Raw genomic sequence first — 23,241 nt, forward strand, 5'->3', positions numbered from 1 at the left:
TATGGGTAGTCAAAACTCATAAACTACACCGGTTCTGAATCGGCCCTCACCCTCTCTTCAAACACAGAAAAAATAATTCAGATCGGTTTAATTTTTCCACACACATTCATACATACATATCCACAAACATTTTCCCTTTTTTAAATAAAAATTGACTCATATTTCTGAGCTCGGTAACTTTTGAACGGTATAACCGATTTTCAGAATTAGACATGCGTTGGAAGGTAATGATCAGTACTATTAGAAGCCGCAAAGGTCGGAGTTAAATTTTCGAAGTTTTTGGGAGTTTTGGGGACGAGAACGAAAAACAGACCCTAAATAGGAAGGGCCGTAAAATCCACACCCTTGGACCAAAATGGATGGTTTACATATGAATGGGTGAGTCTTTTCCTGAACTTTAAGATGGGAGTTGGCCCAATTTTCAATTCAGTCAGATTTAGGAAATCGAAAATTTCGTGTATAAGTATATAGTATCGCGTGTAGGGGGTATAGGTGTGCGCCACTGGCGATAACTGCCGTTCTCTGGTAATTTCAATCAACTATGATAGTTATCGTTATGCCAGCCTAGCTCCATCTCTCAGGTTGTGAGTACGTCTTGTCTTAATCAACAATATGAACGATGAAGATTTAAATGGAGGCAAATAATACAATAAGTTAACTAATCAGGTTTATTTTTCATTGATGATATAAAGAAAATATGATGTTTTAGATTCAATGATAAATATTCAAAATTTGGCCGAAAGCTAGCAATTTTGATTATACTTATGGCATTTGGTGTTTGAAGTACTTCTTAATGTCGGATGGTACAGTTGTGGACTTGTCGACCTGGGCATAGATGTTCGCCATCAGGTGTAGCACAATGGTGGTCGCCATCAGGTGCAAATGGTGGGTGCTGTTGTGTAGATGCATCATGTTGTCATCTGCCTTGTAGTGGCATCACCGGTGATGGAGGTTTCAGCGTCCCGAAGGGAGAAAGGTTCTAGACCGGGAGATATTGTACAGAAGTTCAGCCACGATTTTGTAAGTCCTGCCTTTTGCAATAGTGGAAGGGTAGATGTACTTACAATTTTTGGAAATATCTACAAATTTCCTGTGACATTTTCCTGTAAAAATTAGATTTTCCCAAAAAATAAAAATAGGGTTTTGCGATGAATTTCTGAGTCCTGCCATATCCGTAGAATAACAGGATACTATGGATTTTATGAAGAAAATTTTTTGGGTAGGAGGGTTGCAAACGGGCTAACGGAGTATATATGTATACAAACATGTAAGGAAAATAATGAAATTTTCATGATTTTCTGGGTCCTGCCAACTAAATAAATTAAACATATTTATTTCAAAATGATCAAAAAAAATGTTGGCATGACGTCTCCTACTGTTTAAGTATACTTGTCCCTTCGAAAATTATGCGCAAAATTTTTACCCTGATTCCGTGATTTTCTGAGTCCTGCCTTTAAAACGTTATAATACTCAAATGCAATCAATACTTTTTCGGTACTCGGCAGGAAGGTTAAACGGTTCTTGTAAGACGGCAGGAGTCCTACATTTGTAAGAAAATTCGTGAAAAATTCCACGATGTTCTGAGTCATGCCATTTTGCATATGTTTCAAGAATCTTAATATAAGTCTATTTACAAAGAGGCAGGATGGTTTTATAGTTATTTCGTATACAGGGTGGGTCATTAGTGTGACAAAGTCCAATTACTCGTCTGTCGTAAGAGATACGAAAAAAAGTTATTTAGGTAAAAGGTGGGGCAAGGAGAGGATCATAATTTAAAAATATTTTCTAATATACAGGGCTACCCGTATTGACAGGGTGACACAAACTTATGTTTTTTTAATGGAACACCCTGTATATAATTTTAAGATCCCTAAGATAATTTTAAGACAATCTAACACAATTCACATAATCCAAAAATGTTTCCTAAGGGAGCTAGAGCTCTTTGAAGATGGCACCTTGTAATTAGATTTTTTTTATCTCCAGGACGCTTCCATTTCGATAGACAAAAACTGGTCCGCCTTTTTATCTTCCAGAGATAAATCGATTCCATCAATTGCGAATCTCTAGTACCGGTCATGGGAGTCCGTTTTGGGTAGGGCAACGATTATATTATCGCATAACTTTTTTGTCTTTAACTTTTAAGAATTTTTGACACTATATTATTAAATTGTGAGATATTCTAGTACTAAACGGTACTCTTGCTTTAAGTCGGTAGGATGCACCGTTTTCTAGAAAAATTAATTTCAAAATTTTTCGTATTTTGAATTTAAGAAAAATTTGAAAAAAACGGTGTATTTACCGACTTAAAGCAAGAGTAACTTTAAGTACTAGAATACCTCATAATTTAATACTCTACTGTCAAAAATGCTTAACAATTAAAGCAAGTTATGAGATTTCGTTGATCTACCCAAGACGGACGCCTATGACCAATACTAGAAATTGACAATTGATAAAATATTCATCTCTGGAAGAGAAATAAACGTACCAGTTTTCATTTTTCTAAATAGTTTTTTTTTTCAAATTCAAGAAGCGAAAAATTTTTCAAATCGATTTTTCTAGAACAAAGCGTGTCCTACCGACTTAAAGCAAGAGTACCGTTTAGTACAAGAATACCCCATAGTTTATAATCCAGTGTCAAAAATGCTTAAAAGTTAAACACAGAAAAGTTATGCGATAAAGTATCCGTTTCCCTACCCTAAACGGACGCCTATGACCGGTACTAAAAATTGACAAATGATGAAATCGATTTATCTCTGGAAGATAAATAGGTGTACCAGTTTTCGTTTTTCTAACTAGAAGTGTTCTGGAGCTATTTAAAAAAAACTAATTAGAATACGCCATCTTTAAAGAGCTCTAGCTTCCTTGGGAAGCATTTTCGGACGATGTGAATTGAGTTAAATTTTCTTAGAATTATCTGAGGAATCTCTGGGCTTCGATTGTTAGAAGAGTTTCTGGACACCCTGTATAATAGGTACAATCCCTACTATAACCAATTAATTGTAAAATTGTTGATTTTCTTCCTATTACTTTTATTACGTTTACTTAGATACAGATATGATCTAATCACTTAAAATAAATAGGTTACAGTTTTTTATTAGATTTGAAAGGTGTGTAAAAATCCGAGACATTATTCAGGAAAATAATATCTAATACCGTACGATTCTTTTAACGATATAAACCTTAATTTTTATGTATTAAATATCTTTGCGGTTATCCTGCCACGTTGTAAACGGTTTTAGATTAGTGTTTTTTAAGCATACTTGACATGGCATGACTCAGAAAATTGTGCTGATATGAATATGTTTGTATAACAACCTGCAATAATTTTACTGACTTAAAATTTCATTTTTATATACAAAATAACTACACAACCATCCTGCCTCTTTGTAAATAACTTTATATTAACATTCTTGAGATATGTCCAAAATGGCATGACTCAAAAAATCGTGTAACTTTCCACGAATTTTCTTACACATTTTTAACTATGTGTAGTAAAAAAGGTGTAACTAAACATCCTGCCATTTTGAATAATGTCTACTTAAATTATTTATTTTATAATACAATTTATTTTATGACTCAGAAAATCACGGAACCAGGGTGAAAATTTTCCACAGAATTTTCCAAGGGACAAGTGCAGTTAAACATTAGGAGACGTCATGCCAACATTTTTTTCGATCATTTTCAAATAATTATGTTTAATTTATTAAGTTGGCAGGACTCAGAAAATTATGAAAATTTCATTATTTTCATTACATGTTCGTATATCCATATACACTCTTAGTCCTTTGCATCCCTCCTACCCAAAAATTTTCTTCATAAAATTGATAGTATCCTGTCATTCTATGGATATGGCAGGACTCAGAAATTCATTGCAACTCCCCATTGTTTTCCTCGTGGAAAATGTAATTTTCACAGGAAAATGTCACAGGAAACCCGTGGATTTTTCCATAAATTGTAAGTACCTTTTCTAACCTTCCAGTATTGCAAAGGGCAGGACTTAGAAAATCGTGGTTGAAGTTCTGTTAATATCTCCCTAAATAATCGAAAAGTATAGAGCTGACAAGGAATAAGTTAAACAGAATAATTATTAATATTATTAATAAATTTAACTTTGTATGATTTCTACGTGCATATTAATAAAGTACAAATTTATAAAATCGACACGTGGGTTTGGAGACTTGAGGTTAAATATTATGAAAAAATGGTTAAGGAACTATGAATATAAGTTTGCCTATGAATATTATCGTAAAGTAAAATAAAGTACTCACCCCAACGAGATCGTAATGGAAATAAAATGAATATTATCAATCAAGCAAGATCTCTTTAATTTAATCATTGTTAAATTCTCACATCATATTGGAGGTAGGGATATCGAGATGGACAGAAACGGTGGTGGGGCTTGGCATTAACATTGAACGGGTCTAGAGCTAGAGCATAGAATATAAATGTCATGATAGAATATTTAGATGTTTTATAATATAATTGAAAAGAGAGTTACCTGTAGATAGAAAAAAATGGACGCCAAAAAGAAAACTGGCAAACATTTTATCGAAACACGAGAACTAGAAGTAATTACAAACAAATGCAGCCTCAAATTCCCATAAAAAGATGGTTTCATTCTGTATCAAATTGCCATTTCATAAGAGTTATAAATAGATTAAGATGTAATCACGCTCTTACTCCCCTTAATATGTTCAGTTTGGGTCTTACAGAGTAACCTAACTGTGAGTGTGGAAAAGAAGGTGATCTACTACATATTCTCCTCGAATGTTCCCATCAATCAGTAAATATAAACAAATTTTATGATAATCTTAATATTCTAAAAATTTCACTTCCCGTCTACCTAAACAATTTGATTTTTTCTGAAGATATTAATACATTAAAAACAATTTACGAACATATCAAAAACTGGAAATATACATAAATTGTTGCAATATAATTAACCCTGTATTTAAGTAATTTTGTTAAAACAAAACAGGCATGTTTGTTAAAACAAAACAAACATGTTTGTTTTATTGTTATTTTTTAACCCTGTAGATTTAAGTAATTATTGTATATTATAATTGAAAAAAAAAGAACAAGGAAAAAAAGAAAAAAAGAGAAAAAAAAAACAAAAAAAAGAGAAAAAAGAGAAAAAAATGAAAAAAAAAAAGAAAAAAAAACTAAGAAGATGTAAACCTCCGAGATGTTGAATCGGGGTTATGTCTTAGCGTAGTAAAAAAAAAACAATTAAAAAAAAAGAAAAAAAAAACAAATTAAAAATATAATAAAAAAATATACAAAAAAAACATTTACATCCAAAACAGTGTATTTTTTAGATAGTAGTATGTTAGTTTCTTATGTACATATATTTAGAGTTAAAAATACAGAAAAAATTCCTCTGATTGAAAAAAAAAATTGTTTTTAAAATAAAATGTATGGCTAATTGGCTCAGCCAAGGCCATCAAACTCACACAAAACTAAACTAATTTGTTTAACGAAAACGAGTGAAAACAATTAAAATAAAATAATTATTTGAAAATAAAATGACAAAGATGTGACGTTTATAACTTTACACACACATACCACCCATCAGAAAAATTTCGAACACAGCTGAGAAATTTTTCTCAAAGACAACAAGAACACAATGTTCTACCCAGGAATAAATACATGATACATGCTGCATTACTGCAGTAGTAGTATAGTCCTGTCGCCAGGGGGGGTACAACGGCCTCCTGTATTCAGATGGACTTACCCAAGGGTTTTGTATGTATTTTGACCCGTAGAACACGAATTTTTTGGGTAACAGTTGATCCGGATGTCGATAAGATTGTTATAAACAAAGAAGTTGAGGAATTACATAACAGCGATTTCTGGCAAAACAAAACATGTTTTTGTATTTTTTGGGCCATTCTAACCAAAAAGTGTTCCTACAAATTTTTTCGTAGGATGCGTAGTTTTCGAATAAACGCGGTGGAACTTTCAAAAAATCGAAAAATTGCAATTTTTGTACCCGAATAACTTTTGATTAAAAAATAAAATAGCAATTCGGCTTACCGCATTTGAAAGTTCAAGTCAAAGTATATCGGTTTTAGTTATTTGCATTGCTAAAAATTTATTATTTTATTGTTAAACAAAAGTGTAAACACCTAGTGCTGGAGTGATGTTTTCAATGATTTCTCATTTAAAATCGAAAGAGTAGGTAGAGTAGGTACAAGTACAAGCGAGGCTATTTCTACGTAGCATGCATGTAAACGCATGTATTAGGCACGGGAAACACTATGTGTTTATACCTTTTTTTAGCAATAAACACATAAATTTTTAGCAATGTATATACTCGAAACCGATAGAATTTGACTTGAACTTTCAAATGCGGTAAGCAGAATTGCTATTTCATTTTTTAATCAAAAGTTATTCGGGTTCAAAAATTGCAATTTTTCGATTTTTTGAAAGTTCAACCGCGTTTATCTCGAAAACTATGCATCCTACGAAAAAACTTGTAGGAACATTTTTTGGTTAGAATGGCCCAAAAAATACAAAAACATGTTTTGTTTTGCGAGAAATCGCTGTTATGTAATTCCTCAACTTCTTTGTTTATAACAATCTTATCGACATCCGGATCAACTGTTACCCAAAAAATTCGTGTTCTACGGGCCAAAATACATAATAAAAACTTGGGTAAGTCCATCTGAATACAGGAGGCCGTTATACCCCCCTGGCGACAGGACTAGTAATCGTTAAGAACAAATCAAAAATATATACCTATAATAAAGTTATCAAATTAATGAATATAGGTAATCAATTTTAACATATATTGTGTTTTAGATTTAAAGATGCTGATTGTTCTTATTAAAAAATATTTTTCAATAATTTCCAGATTCGAAAACTAAAAATTTTACAACCGATTTTTCTAGAAAACGGTGTATCCTACCGACTTAAATCACGAGTACCTTTTAGTACTAGAATACCTGACAATTTAATAATTCAGTGTTAATTGGTTAAAAGTTAAAGACAAAAAAGTTATCTTCTTCTTCTTAAAGTGCCTATCCGTTCCGAATGTTGGCGAGCATCATGGCTAGCTTAACTTTGTTTACCGCAACTCAAAAAGTACAATGTACAAAAGTAACAATGTACCCAAATTATAAAGTTAGATACACGCGAAGGAAACGTCATCAAGTTAATGACGTCATTATTTAGCGTGCACTGTGAGGAAATTTTTGGTACACGCTAATTTTCCGATTTTTTGGTGTGTTTAAATTTTAACTATTCATGTTTTTGTTGTATTTATGCTTTTTGCTAATTTTTTATCTTCTTTTACGAATGCCTTGTTTACGTCTTCTTACCTCACCAAAATGAACATAATTATGTATTATTGTGTATCATTTTATCAATCGAAGATAGAATAAAAACTTTATTTTTTTTATAACGCGGGCACATAAATTTGATACACCCTGTATATTGATTTGTAACTATTTATTAGAAGTTAGCTTTTACGCAGTGGGTTTATTCTTAATGAGTTTTTCCCTGAAGAATGAAAGACATTTGTAAATAAAGTGAAGTGAAAAAAAAACAATTTATTTCGGATTATAATTTTAAAACGATTGTTTTGTTACGGGAAAAGCAAAAGCCTCAGGTAATAGTAATTATTAGTTTTTAGAAAAATAAGGTAGAGAAATTTGGAATTTTAAGTCCTTTTGTTTAAGCCCAAGAATATTTGCAGAATTCCCGAAAAGTAATTATGATGAGTAGAAGTATTTGTTGAAAGAATGCATGGGTTTTTTCGAATGAAAAAAGAGGAATGTGGAGAGAGAAATGTTTCTGATTGGCTTGGCAATTTGGAATGGGGAGAGAGAAGTTTGAATGTTCAGACAGTTTGGATAAGGAGATTATTATGGGACCGGCATCCGAGAGGAGCAGTCAAAAGTTTTCGTGAGTAGTTCAGAATCAAGTACGAGTGGTTGTTTGTTAGTGGAGAGTAGCTGAAAAGTGGAACGACAGACAAATAAAATTGAGAAGAAATACCTCTTTGATTCTGTAAAGTCCAAGAGAGTCAGTTACAAGAACTATGGTTATTAAAATTATTTTTGACACCAAGTAAAAAAGATACTTGGGTCTCAGGAGATTATTATTGTGAGAAAGAGAGGAGAGAGTTTTGGAGTTTATTGAACGAGTACTGGTCAAAAGAGGTCTGGCTCGTGTTTTGGAGAAATAGTTGCTGGTATGCTGCTGGATTGATGCTGAGAATGGAGAGGGCTTTGATTGGTAGCCTAACATAATCAACAAGGAAGAGCTGTTTGGGTCAAGAGGAGACATCATTGTTTGTCAATCAAAAAGGTCAGTCAATAACTTATATGATAGAATTTCTTTATAATCAGAAGTTAATTTTTTTTGCGTAAAAGCATATGAATTAAGATTCCAACATTTCAAAAGTTTAATAGGAAGTATAAGTAGTTTTGCGAATACCTAAATTTGTTTGTTTAGCTTGTTTTATTAATGGTATCAAAAACAAAGCGATTAATATTTGTTTGAATTAGATTAATTATATGGTAAAAGTTTCATTTGGACAGTTATGCCCACAGGATTTAATTGATAAATTTTCAGAGCATTGCTTTTGATAATAAAGGTATTTGTATGTGCTTATTTATGGTATTTCTATTTATTTCCTGTTCCTATTTTATCCCGATAAGGATCAACTAAGAGATACTGAAGCCACGAGAAAAGATAAGTATAACCTAAGATAATTTAGTTATTTTTTTATGACAAAAAGGCACCCTGAGATTTTTCTTAATTTTTTTATGTATGATTTGCGACAATTGAATAATTAATTAAATAATTACTAATTAATATAAAAGTAAGAGAAAGCAGATCATAACAACATGGCGAACCAACGTGGGACATGAAAGTATTATCTCTAGTTGTGAATTTGAAAGGATAGGAAACGGAAAAACAGGTGAAGGAAAATTTATTTGCCCGTCGGAAAAAGTTGATATATTTTAAATTTATGAAATATTTTGTTTGTTATTTTTATCTAGGTACAATTTTTACATATTTATTTTATTTTTGATTGATTTGAATTTTGATAAATTTAAAAATTTGTGATAAATTGATTATATTTGGGGAGAGAAAAATTTTCGTCTCTACAGCATACAAGGTATTTTCGAATTTCGTATCAGGCGGGGATAAAATTTAACTACATGTCGATCACCAGAAGCAAAAGCAAAGAAAACAAAAAACAAGAGGAACATTTGGAACAAGAAGAACATTTCGAACAAGAAGAACATATAGAACAAGAAGATATTTTCGAAACAACAATCATGGCAACAGAAAAACAGGAATTATCAGGAATAGATAAATTATTACAACTGATGCAACTCCAGTCACAAAAAATGGATGAAAATCAACGTGGAACGAAACAAGCCATGGAAGAAACATCAAAGAAAATGGATAAAAATCAGGAAGAAGCAAAACAAGTCATGGAAGGAAACCAAAAAGAAACCAAAAGGACAATGCAAGAAAATCAGGAGGAAACAAAACAAGCAATGGAAGAAAACAACAGAAATATAGAGAGCATCAAAAAGGAAATGGTTAAAAACATCGAAGAGATTGCAGAAAAGAGCGAGAAACAGGAGATAGAGATTAAAGAAATCAAAATCAAAATGAAGGAGATAAACAATTGCCAGAAAAAGGAACTAGAAAATTTAGAAACCAAATTTGAAAACGCATTACAAGAAGACAGGCGAGAAATAGAAAGAAAAATGGAGGAAATCAAGAATCAACAAAATTCCGGAGAAAGAAGGGAAACGATTAGGTATCCATAGTACAGAGGATGTGAAAATAAGATTTGGCGGGGACGTAAAAAAATTACACCCAGTAATTTTCATAACTAATTTAAAAAAGAAAGTACGATACATCGGTAACTTCGAAACAGCCAAAGAAACGATAAGAACCATCTTAAAGATGAGGCGAGTTTATGGTTTGATAGCAAAGAAGAAGAATTGGACAATTGGCATAAATTCGAACAAAAGTTCCTGAGTTATTTCTGGGGAAAAATACAACAGACAGAAATAAACAAGGAATTGCAAAATGGGAGGTACTATGATAGAATGGGTATTTCAGAAAAAACATACGCACTACAATTATACAACAATGCAAAACACCTACATTACAATTATTCGTCCGAACAGCTAGTAGAACTGATAGCCAGACATTTTGAAGATATCTTAGAAGATCACATAACGTTACAAAACTACAAAGATATCGACAGTTTGTGCCAATTCTTACCAATACGAGAAGCAAAAATGAGAGAAAGAGAAATAAGAAGATCGCAAGAAAATTATAGACAACGCGAAAATCAAGACTATAGAGATAGAAGACAAAACTTTAGGAGAGATTATACAAGAAGAGAATTTATTCCGAGGAGGGAAAACGAAAATAGAGACAACGGAAGAGGAAACTATGAACAAAGAAATCAGCAATGGAACGAAGACAGATATCGAGAAAACCAGAATAGAAATAACACCCGCACATACCAAGAAGACAGAAATGATAATAGAAGGAATGAACAGGAAAATCGTGGAAAGCGATACGGGTCCGACAGACCAAGAGAAAATAGAAGACCGGTAAACAATACGCAAATAGGTGAATATGAGGATGAGAGACAAAGCGACGGAAGAAGAAGCGAAGAAGAACAGCAAGCGTCTTTTCACGAAGGCGCTCACTAGACACAAAAAAACAAACAGGAATTTTTTGTCACCCGAAGGAATTTATTAAATTAGCAGGAAATAATGATAAAAGAAGTGGAGTAAATTTAAAATTTGTAGATGGTTTTATCAATGAGAAACCGATTAAAATTATGATTGATACTGGTTCGGAAATTACATTGATTAACAGGAAATTAATAGAAGAGGTTGATTTAACGAATTTAATTTACAAAATTCCCAGGGTAAATTTAGTGGGCGCAAATAAACGGACTTTGGCAACTATAAATGAAGGAATACGAATAAGGGTACGATTGGGGAAGAAATTTTATGCACTACAATGTGTTATAATGCCGAACATGATGCATGATATGATCGTAGGAGTGGATGAATTGTCAGAAAAACATGTGGTGATAGGTTTCAAAAATAACACGATGAAAATCACAGAGGAAAAAGAAGAAGAACAGGACATTCTGGAAATGGACAAGGAACATGAGAAACGGAAAAAGGATAATTTAGACAAAATACAAACGGTGGAAATGAATTTGGCAATGAAGCAAGGACAGAAAAGAAAGAGGAGAAAGCAGCAGAAGATAATTAAAGAAAATGAAGCCTGGGATTTCTCGAAAGAAGAGATGAGCCCAGAAGAAGAAAAAGAAGAAAAAAGATTGACAAAAGAAAATGAAGCTTGGGATTTCTCAAAAGAAGAGATGAGCCCAGAAGAAGAAAAAGAAGAAAAAGATTGACAAAAGAAAATGAAGCTTGGGATTCCTCAAAAGAAGAGATGAGCCCAGAAGAAGAAGAGGTCAGAATAAAAAAGGAAGGCGAAAGAGATACAATTGAAACTGTGGTATTTGAAGAAGAAGTATGCGAAATGGAGGAGGCAGAATACACAATAAACATGTGTAAAGAATAGGAGGAAAAAGAAAGAAAATTGATATGTGGAGAAGAAAAGGAGAAGGAACTGCGTGTAATATTGAGGGAGTATGAAAATTTAATAAATGAAGAAAACAGAGAAGCCAAAAAGTATGAACATGCATTTGAGGTTAATGACTTGGGAAAGTTTCGATCGAAAACTTACCCTATCCCATATAAGTACCGACAGGAGGTGAAAGGAGAGATCAATAAAATGATAACAAGAGAAAAGTTTTGTTGTCGAGAGAAAATAATTTTTTTTGTTGCACTTATTGAAAACGATTTTATCTCAAAACAAGGCGGGGATTTTATTGTGTATCATTTTTTCAATCAAAGATAGAATAAAAACTTTATTTTTTTTACAACGCGGGCACATAAATTTGATACACCCTGTATATTGATTTGTAACTATTTATTAGAAGTTAGCTTTTACGCAGTGGGTTTATCCTTAATGAGTTTTTTCCTGAAGAATGAAAGACATTTGTAAATAAACTGAAGTGAAAAAAACAATTTATTTCGGATTATAATTTTAAAACGATTGTTTTGTTACGGGAAAGGCAAAAGCCTCAGGTAATAGTAATTATTAGTTTTTAGAAAAATAAGGTAGAGAAATTTGGAATTTTAAGTCCTTTTGTTTAAGCCCAAGGATATTTGCAGAATTCCCGAAAAGTAATTCTGATGAGTAGAAGTATTTGTTGAAAGAATGCATGGGTTTTTTCGAATGAAAAAAGAGGAATGTGGAGGGAGAAATGTTTCTGATTGGCTTGGCAATTTGGAATGGGGAGAGAGAAGTTTGAATGTTCAGACAGTTTGGAAAAGGAGATTATTATGGGACCGGCATCCGAGAAGAACAGTCAAAAGTTTTCGTGAGTAGTTCAGAAGCAAGTACTAGTGGTTGTTTGATAGTGGAGAGTAGCTGAAAAGTGGAACGAGAGACAAATCAAATTGAGAAGAAATACCTCTTTGATTCTGTAAAGTCCAAGAGAGTAAGTTACAAGAACTATGGTTATTAAAATTATTTTGGACACCAAGTAAAAAAGATACTTGGGTCTCAGGAGATTATTATTGTGAGAAAGAGAGGAGAGAGTTTTGGAGTTTATTGAACGAGTACTGGTCAAAAGAGACCTGGCTCGTGTTTTGGAGAAATAGTTGCTGGTATGCTGCTGGATTGATAATAATAATAGCCTTTATAATAATAGCCTTTATTGCCCAACAGTTTCCCATTTACAGAGCAAATTTTACAATGATTTTTATAACAGCACATACGAATAAAGATACTAAAGTAAAGAAAAATAAAAGAATACTAAAATAAAGAAAGAAACAGAAAAAATAAAATACATAAATTTATAACTTACTTTCACACATTCAAAATATGTGCCCGTGATTTATTTTTAAGTTCACATTCGCTGCACGTGAATATATCACAAACACCTACTAATTTATTAGCATTACGGCACATTAGCACATTAGATTTAATGGTGATTTGTACAAAATATTAGTTTGTGCTCTGTTACATAAAAATATATTATTTTGTTGTCTGGATGTTAATCTAGGAACCCATATATTAATTTGTGAAAGTAACTAGCACAATCTACCTTATTGTTTAACAATTTATGAAGAAATATGACAGAAGCTTGATTTCTACGCTTTTCTAACGAGACAAAGTCAAACTGATTGAGTAAGTTCAGTACCGGCGCTAGGGTATCAGGCGCCCGCCTCCAAAACTAGCATAGGCGCCCTTCAGTTTCTTTTAAATTAATATTTTGTATTACAACAGCAGAAAAAAGCCAATTTTGGCGCCCCCCAAACAAGGGCGCCCGCCTGCAGTGCATCCCTTGCAGGCCCATTATCGCCGGCCCTGAGTAAGTTCAAGTAATTACAACCTCTAGGAGGATAAACTCCTGTCAGTTTAAAGCTTAAATGTTTTAAAAATTTCTTTTGAACTTTCTCAATAGTGGATGCATATTGAATGTATATTGGGTTCCAAATAATTGATCCATATTCTAATTTCGGTCTTATTAAACTATAATATAGTGAGGTTAGTACAAACAGGTTATGAAAATTTTTACAATTACGAGTAACAAATCCATACGTACGATATGCAGCATTGACAATTACATTGATGTGTTCGTTAAAAGTAAGCTGTGAATCAAAATAAATTCCTAAATCTTTAACAGTGTTACTTCTCTCCAGTACTGTATCGTCAATCGTATAACGATACACGACTGGATTATTTTTACGACTACATGTTAAAATTTTACATTTAGAAATATTTAAATAAAGGTGATTATTCAGACACCACTCCTGCAACAAGTTAATTTGCCCCTGTAACCTAATACAGTCATTTAAACAGGAAATGGACATATATAACTTCAGATCGTCTGCAAACATTAATTTGTTATCCTCAAGTACGTTACATAGATCATTTATAAAGATTATAAATAACAATGGTCCTAGATTAGACCCTTGGGGAACCCCACTTGTAGCAAGATAAGTGTCCGAACAAAAACCATTATAACAAACACACTGTTTACGTTGTGTTAAGTAGGATTGTAATAAATTATAATATGTATTATTGATACCCAGAATTTTAAGTTTCTGAAGTAGTATTGAATGGTTAATTTTATCGAAAGCCTTCGAGAAATCCGTGTATACCACGTCAACTTGTCCTCTATCGTCTAAATTTTCACATAGATACTGACTGAACACGGTTAGGTTGGTGACAGTTGATCGTGCGTTCATAAATCCATGTTGATGAACAGATATTATATTTTTAGCTGACAGATATATGCGGGAGTACACAACAGACTCAAAGATTTTAGCAAAATTATTTAAAATGGATATTGGGCTATAATTAGCGATGTTAGTACGATTTTCGGACTTGTATGTAGGACAAACTTTAGCTGTTTTCCATACATCTGGAAAAACTGATGATTTTAGAATCAAGTTGAAAAGTGTACAAAGTGGCCTAGTTAGTACATGCAGGCAATCTTTCAATAGAAATGAAGGTATTTTGTCAGGTCCTGAAGTAAATTTATTCTTCAATTTTTTTCCAGCTGCTAAAATTTCAAGTTCACTAATAGGTTCACAACTGATATCTAAAAAAGTATTGGGATCAAAATTGAAATCTAAATTTCCCTCATGTATCTCAGGTAGAGAATACACACTTTCAAAAAATGTTCTGAATGCATTTACTATTGTCTGAGGAGTATTAAATATTTCATCATTATAAAACATTTGTCCAGGAATTCTAGAAGACTTTTTATTATTTACAAATTTCCAAAAAAAATTTGGTTCATCTTTTAGTTTCATTTGCACCGTTTGTAAATAAAGTGAATATGCTTCCTTAATTTTTTGTTTTACTAGTAGCCTAACTCTACTGAACTGTACGTAATAATCATTATTTTTGGTTTTTTTAAATTTTTTATGTAATTTAGCTTTTTCCTTAATAAGTTTTATGACCTCACTTGAATACCAACTAGGACATTTATGCTTAAAATTTTTATAAACTGGCACATGGCTATCAATGATTTCATAAAACCTATCATAGAAATTTTGCAATGCTTGGGTGACGTTGCTGAAATTTTCCAGAAAAGCCCAGTCGGTGTAAAAGAATTCAATATACATTGACATATAGTCGGCTTTTTTAAAGTTATAAGTTTTAGCACTCATGCTTGCATCAAAATTGTTTTGTTTAGTAAAGATAGCTTTAAGTTCAATTGATAAAGAGGGGTGGTACGCATCTTCGTGTACCAGTGGAAGAGCATCACGAGATACAGAACATTCAATATTTGAAACTATTAAATCCAATAATTTATTGTGATTATTTGGAATATTGTTGTATTGTTTCATGTTATAAAACGCTAATAAGTTGTTAATGGAATTTGTTTTACGATCATTAAGATTATTTTGCACATAATTTGGGCAGTTAAAATCACCAATTATCATAACCCTAACCGAATTCAAAATATTCCAATCCTCAAGAACTTCTAAAAAACTGTCAAACTCATCAAGCGATATAGATGGTGGAATGTAAATAACTGCCAAATAAAAAGATTTGAAAGATATATACAATTTGCACACCAAGAAGTCGATTTCGGGAAAATTTTCAGCAAACAGTGACGTATCAACTAACTCAGACTTAATACTAGTATCTACAGCAAAAAGTACACCACCACCACAAGTTAACCCCACTTGATCAAATTTACGATCACTTCGATAAACTTCATAGTTACCCGGAAATAATTCACTAGAATTTACTTCCGGTTTCAACCAGGTTTCACTTAATGCTACAACACTATATTCGCAATCACTCACACTTGAAGAGAACATGTCTATTTTACTGTTAAGTCCTCTGACGTTTTGATAGTAAACTTTGATTTCTTCGTTACAGATACTGTTGGGTTGACTTAGTTTAAAGATACTATTTTTGGAACATCGTTGATATATTTTATCCGACAGTTAGTATCACCAGAGTTTTTCCTATCGTATAGCTCTTGTTTAACTTTTTTATAATATTCTAATTGCCGTCTAGTACGATCCGCAGAAATCCCTATATTTTTGTAATTTTTCTTTGCTTTAAGTTTATTAGAGTTTATTAATATTTTCCTCGCAATATCTTCATTTTCAACTGTAATCTTAATTGGCCTATTTTTTGACTTATCGGCAGTACCCAGTCTAACGATACTCATATTAATGTTTGACAGCTCTGGAGACAATGAAGTTAGTATACTTGAAATAACTTCTTTATCGTAATTAGCTTGTTCTTGGGATGGTGTATTTTGTTCCGGTTCAGCAACATTAAAGAACATGACATTTTTCTTACGCTTTAGTCTATCGGTTACTTCCGATACCAAATCTTCAAAATCTACAGAAGTTTCGGTTTTAGCTTTTTCTGCATTTAAGTCTTTTATGTCTTTCTGGAGTTGAATAATAAGGGCCTTTAATTCATTGAGATCTTTACCAATACCTCTACAACCCACACATGTCCAATCACATCCTTTATTACCATTTAGAATACGTACTTCATTTGAAGTAATATCAACACAGGAATGCTTATAGGTATCCTTACAAACACAGCATGTAACCATAAGGTGGCCATCAAATGATAATTCACAACATTTACAAGCAATTTTTGAAGGCATCTTGGATATACAAATCCGTTAAGTAGATAGCAAGAGATACGCCACTGGTAAATTATCAAAGCAATTAAATTGCTAATTGATAAGAAATCGTGGAAATGGAAGTTGAATTGTTGAGGTTATATTTGAAATTCGCACAAAATACTCGATAACAGAAATATTAACTATGCGTTCAAAATGCTGCAGTGATAAATAAACTGTTTATAAATACCTTGATATACTCGAAACAAATTAAACTTGAGCACTTTATACTAAAACTAGTATTTAATTCGGACACAACTCTGATTGATGCTGAGAACGGAGAGGGCTTTGATTGGTAGCCTAACATAATCAACAAGGAAGAGCTGTTTGGGTCAAGAGGAGACATCATTGTGTGTGAATCAAAAAGGTCAGTCAATAACTTATGTGATAGATTTTCTTTATAATCAGAAGTTAATTTTTTTGCGTAAAAGCATATGAATTAAGATTCCAACATTTCAAAAATTTAATAGGAAGTAGAAGTAGTTTTGCGAATACCTAAATTTATTTGTTTAGCTTGTTTTATTAATGGTATCAAGAACAAAGCGATTAATATTTGTTTGAATTAGATTAATTATATGGTAAAAGTTTCATTTGGACAGTTATGCCCACAGGATTTAATTGATAAATTTTCAGAGCATTGCTTTTGATAATAAAGGTATTTGTATGTGCTTATTTATGGTATTTCTATTTATTTCCTTTTTCTATTTTATCCCGATAACGATCAACTAAGAGATACTGAAGCCACGAGAAAAGATAAGTATAACTTAAGATAATTTAGTTATTTTTTTATGACAAAAAGGCACCCTGAGATTTTTCTTAATTTTTTTATGTATGATTTGCGACAATTGAATAATTAACTTCGTAATATTTAAGATCTTCCTTGTATGCTTTAAAATCTTTTCAGTCATCTCACTACTTCAATACTTGTTACCCTTAATCACGAACTTTTTCTCTTATCTTTTTCATATTGTTTTAAAATGCTGTTAAACTCATTAAAAGAATTAAATAATTGTACAAACTCCATAATAAATTAAAAAAAAACACTAAAGAAACAAAAAATAAGAAAACTCTTTACTAAATAATATTAAAGTGTAAACCATTCGCAGACACGACTACATATGCAGACAGTGATTTCCCTTTGTAATTGTCTGCATATGCAGTCGTGTCCGCGAATTGGTAAACACAACGCGATTGAACAACACACATTTCTTGCCTCCCTCATTGTACTTAGCACAGCATACACGCGGCACACGTTAGCTTACCTATTACCAAAATTAGAGTCACAGCGCACGCTAAATAATGATATCACGGGCTTGATTCGCGTGTATCTAACTTTTTGATACGCGTACAAGTTAGCGTGTACCCAGACACTGTTAGCTTCTGAATCTCCTGTCTTCGTTTGTCAGGAACGTTTCTGGACACCCTGTATGTACAGGGTGTAACAAAAATACAGGTCATAAATTAGATCACATATTCTGGGACCAAAAATAGATCGATTGGACCTAACTTACCTTAATACAAATGTGCACATAAAAAAAGTTATAGCCCTTTGAAGTTATAAAATGATAATCGATTTTTTCCAATATATCGAAAACTATTCGAGTTCTTTTATTGAAAATGGACGTGTGGCATTCTTATGGCAAGAACATTTTAAAGAAAAATTATAGTGGAATTTGTGCACCCCATAAAAATTTTATGGGGGTTTTGTTCCCTTAAACCCACCAAACTTTTGTGTACGTTCCAATTAAATTATTATTGTGGTACCATTAGTTAAACTCACTATTTTTTAAACTTTTTTGGCTCCTAGTATTTTTTCGATAAGGCAGTTTTTATCGAGTTGCGGCTTCTTTTTTAATATGTTTACATAAAAATTTTATGGGGGTTTTGTTCCTTTACACCCCCCAAATGTTTGTGTACGTTCCAATTAAACTATTACTGCGGTACCATTAGTTAAACACAATGTTTCTAAAACTCTTTTGTCTCTTAGTATTTTTTCGATAAGGCACCTTTTATCAAGATGTGGCTTCTTTTTTAATATGGTTCAAAATATTCCTAAACATGTAAATTTATAAATATATTTTCATACGATTACCAAGTCTCCATATAATAATCGTACTTAACCATTTAAAAATATGTGGTGGATTTGACTAATATTCAAAATATCTCAATAAAAACTAACTTTTCGAAAAAATACTAAGAGGCAAAAAAGTTTTAAAAACATTGTGTTCAACTAATGGTACCACAATAATAATTTAATTGGAACGTACACAAAAGTTTGGGGGGTTTAAAGGAACAAAACCCCCATAAAATTTTTATGGGGTGTCAAAATTTTACTATAAGTTTTTTGTATATAAAAGAACCACATGTCTAGTGTCAATAAAAAATCTCTAGGAATGTTCGATATATTGGAAAAATCGATTTTCATTTTGTAACTTCAAAGGGCTGTAACTTTTTTTATGTGCATATTTATACTAAGGTAAGTTAGGTTCAATCGAACTATTTTTGGTCCCAGAATATGCGATTAAATTTATGACCTATATTTTTGTTACACCCTGTATATTGTATTATGTTTCGTATTTCCAAGTGCATTTAAGAAAAAAAAATACAATTCAGATCAATAATAATTGATAACCGTCATCACTTTACAAAGTTTAATTTTATTTAATTGAAAACTTCGACTGCCTTCAATATTATCCTTTAAACGTAATATATGATTAACTTTGGCCTTATTTCATATACACAACTCGATCTGTTGTATTTCCGGTCTTTGAACTTCGATTTCTTCGCATAAACAAACCTAGTGGTCTACCTTGTATAAGGATAATTGATAATTGATCGAAAAATTGCACAGTTCCGCTTGTTACAGAAACTGAATAGCGTAAAACTCGATATGGTTTCACTTTAACCATCTTTGAAATGTGTCACACGTCCGGTCTTGTAAGTTTTTCTTTGTTTCATTAAGGCGGCAAACAAAACTTCCAGATGGTTGAGTTTTGCTTAGGTACTAAAAACAAAAACTACTCAGCTCAATGCAATGTGGGTGGTTAAAAAGTAGGAAGATTAATTAACAAGATTTTTTTTTAAATTTTGTATTTTTAAAATTTGCAGGAAATTTATTAACCCGGAATCTGTCGCGCTGTTAGAAAAAATCTAACATTTTATCCTCTTTTTGTGATAACTTACTTACTTAAACAGTAGACCAATAATTGATACTTTTCGGTATTCATTTATTTCATTCATTTCATTCATTAAATCTTAACAGGCCCTCTTCTAAGGTGTCAGGTGTCGAAATTTGCGTCTTTAATGAACTTTCTTCATTCTTTCCTATTTGTTGCCATTTGTGTTGCTTGTTGTAAAGTTTTACCTTGACTTTGTAGTATCTTCGAGATGTCACTATTCCATTCTTTTATTAGTCGTCCTCTTCTGTTCTTCCCTATTGGTTTTGCTTCCCACACTCTTTTCTTCTTCTTCTTCAGGTGCCATCTCCGCTACGGAGGTTGGCAATCATCATAGCTATTTTAATTTTTGAGGCAGTAGCTCTAAATAGTTGTTTTGAGCTGCATCCAAACCACTCTCTCAGGTTCCTCAACCATGAAATTCGTCTTCTTCCGATGCTTCTTCTGCCATCTATCTTTCCCTGCATTATGAGTCGTAGGATGCCATACTTCTCGCCCCGCATCACATGTCCGAGATACTGTAGCTTCTTTTCTTTAATTGTAAGTTCAACTTCCTTTTCTTTACCTATTCTTCTCAGTACTTCATTGTTTGTAACTCTATCTACCCACGAAACCCTCATAATTTTTCTATAGGTCCACATTTCAAAGGCGTTAAGTCGTCCCATTGTATCTACATTTAACGTCCATGATTCCACTCCATAGTATAGAACACTGTAGACGTAACATTTTGTTAGGCGTACTTTAAGAGCTAATGTTAAATCTTTGCTGCATAGGACCTTTTTCATTTTTATAAAATTAGAACGTGTTTTTTCGATTCTGACTTTTATTTCTGCAGTGTAGTCATTATTTTCTGTTATAAGTGTTCCTAGGTAAGTATACTTTTTTACTCTTTCGATCTGCTGGCCCTCTACTATCAAGATTTCGTTAGTATTATGGTTGTTTTTACTAATTTTCATAAACTTCGTCTTTTTGATATTGAGAGAGAGCCCGTACTCCCTACTACACCTTACTATTTTACTCATGAGTCTTTGCAGGTCTTGTAAACTATCGGCTATTATTACTGTATTATCTGCATATCTGATGTTGTTAACTAAGACTCCATTTACTCTTATGCCGACTGTTTCATCTTCCAGAGTTTCTCGCATTACCTCTTCAGAATAAGCGTTAAATAATAGAGGTGATAGTATGCAGCCTTGCCTGACTCCTCTCTTTATGTCCATTTCTTCAGATGTTTCTTTTTCAATTCTTACTATTGCTCGCTGATTGTAATAGAGGTGTGTTATTAGTCTTAAGTCTCTTTCATCTAGGTTTTTATTTTTTAGGATTTCCATGAGTCGATCATGTTTTACTTTATCAAACGCCTTATTGTAGTCTATAAAACAGACGTAAAGAGGATGGTTAACATCCAAACATCTCTGTGACAGCACGTTGAAGGAGAATAATGCCTCTCTGGTACCCATACCATTGCGGAACCCATATTGAGTGTCACTAATATCCAGCTCTAGTTTAGAGTGTATTCTGGCGTGGATAATTTTCAATAGAATTTTCAAGGTATGTGACATTAAGCTTATGGTTCGGTAGTCACTGCATTCTTTTGCATTCACCTTCTTTGGCAAACACACAAAGGCTGATGTCAACATTTCTCTTGGGATGATTCCTGTAGTATAGATAGCGTTGAACAGTTCTACTATTATGTCCAGGTTTTTCTCGTTGACTAACTTTATCAGCTCGCTAGGCAATTCATCTGGACCAGCAGATTTATTGGTTTTCACAGAGTTTATTGCCTGACTAACCTTTGATTTGGTTATCTCTGGGCCTACATCTCCCGTTTGGCTATCTACGGATGTACTAGCTTCTCTCTGGTCATGAAATAGTTCCTCGATATACTATTTCCATCGTCGTAGTTTTCGTTTTGTCTCCATTATAATATTTCCATTTTTGTCGAGCAATATATTTGAGGTTCTTCTATTTCCTATTCCGGCTAGTTCTTTGACTTTTTTATGTAGGTTGAAGTTGTCATATGTGTTTTGCAGGTCTTCTATTTCTTTACATTTTTCAGAGAAGTAGGTTTTTTTAGCCTCCCTAATTTTTCTTCTTATTTGGTTTTGAAGCTGTTTATAGAGGGTCTTATTAATGGTTTTGTTTTTTCTTCTTTCATTCATCAACTCTAGAATTTCCTCCGTCATCCATTCTTCTTTCTTACATTTGGTTGTAGTAAGTACTTTCTTCATCATCAGCCCATAGTCGTCCACTGCTGAACATAGGCCTCCTCGAAAAACTTCCATTCAGATCTATCCTGCGCTGCTGCAATCCAGTTGGTACAAATCCTCTTTATGTCGTCAGTCCATCTTGTGGGTGGTCTTCCCGGGTTTCGTCTATCCGCTCTCGGTCTCCATTCCAAGATTTTTTTGGTCCACCTATCATCTTTCATTCTAGCGACGTGTCCTGCCCACTTCCATTTAATTTTGGCTATGTGTTTTATTATGTCTTCTACACCACTTCTTCTACGAATTTCTTCGTTTCTTACCCTATCTCTTAACGTTATGCCCAACAATGATCTTTCCATTCTACGTTGCGTCACTTGTAGTTTTCGTGCAGATGTCCTTGTTAGGGTAAGTGTCTCTGCGCCATATGTAAGAACAGGCAGGACACATTGATTAAAGGCTCTTCTTTTTAAGCTGATAGGTATATCACCTTTAAAAATATCACGTAGTCTTCCATATGCTGCCCATCCCAGAGTTATTCTTCTTAGCAGCTCAGCAGTTTGATTGTCTCTGCTAATTTTTACCGTATGTCCAAGGTATATGTAGCTGTCAACAACTTCAATTTCGACGTCTTCTACCTTTAAAGGATGGCTCGGAACTAAATTCGTCATCATTTTGGTCTTTTGGTAATTAATATTTAGACCTACTTTACGTGCTGCATTGCGGAGTTCATTCAACATATCATTGGCAGTTTTTAGGTCATCTGAAATCAGAACAATATCATCTGCGAATCGTAGATGACTGAGCATCTCACCATCGATATTTATTCCTTTATTTTCCCATTCCAGTGATTTCAAAGCATGTTCAAGTACAGTAATGAACAACTTAGGCGACATAGTATCTCCCTGTCGAATACCTCTCCTGATATATATCTTATTGGTAGGACCGTGCAGATTTATAGTTGTTGTAGCATTTCTGTATATATTTTCTATAATATTGGTGTACCTATGATCAATTCGACACTCTTCCAATGCCTTAAGTAGTGCGGGTAATTCGATAGTATCAAACGCTTTATGGAAGTCTATAAACGTTAGAACTAGAGGTCTAT

This window comes from Diabrotica virgifera, chromosome 2 (genome assembly GCF_917563875.1).
Source record: "Diabrotica virgifera virgifera chromosome 2, PGI_DIABVI_V3a".
Lineage (NCBI taxonomy): Eukaryota > Metazoa > Arthropoda > Insecta > Coleoptera > Chrysomelidae > Diabrotica > Diabrotica virgifera.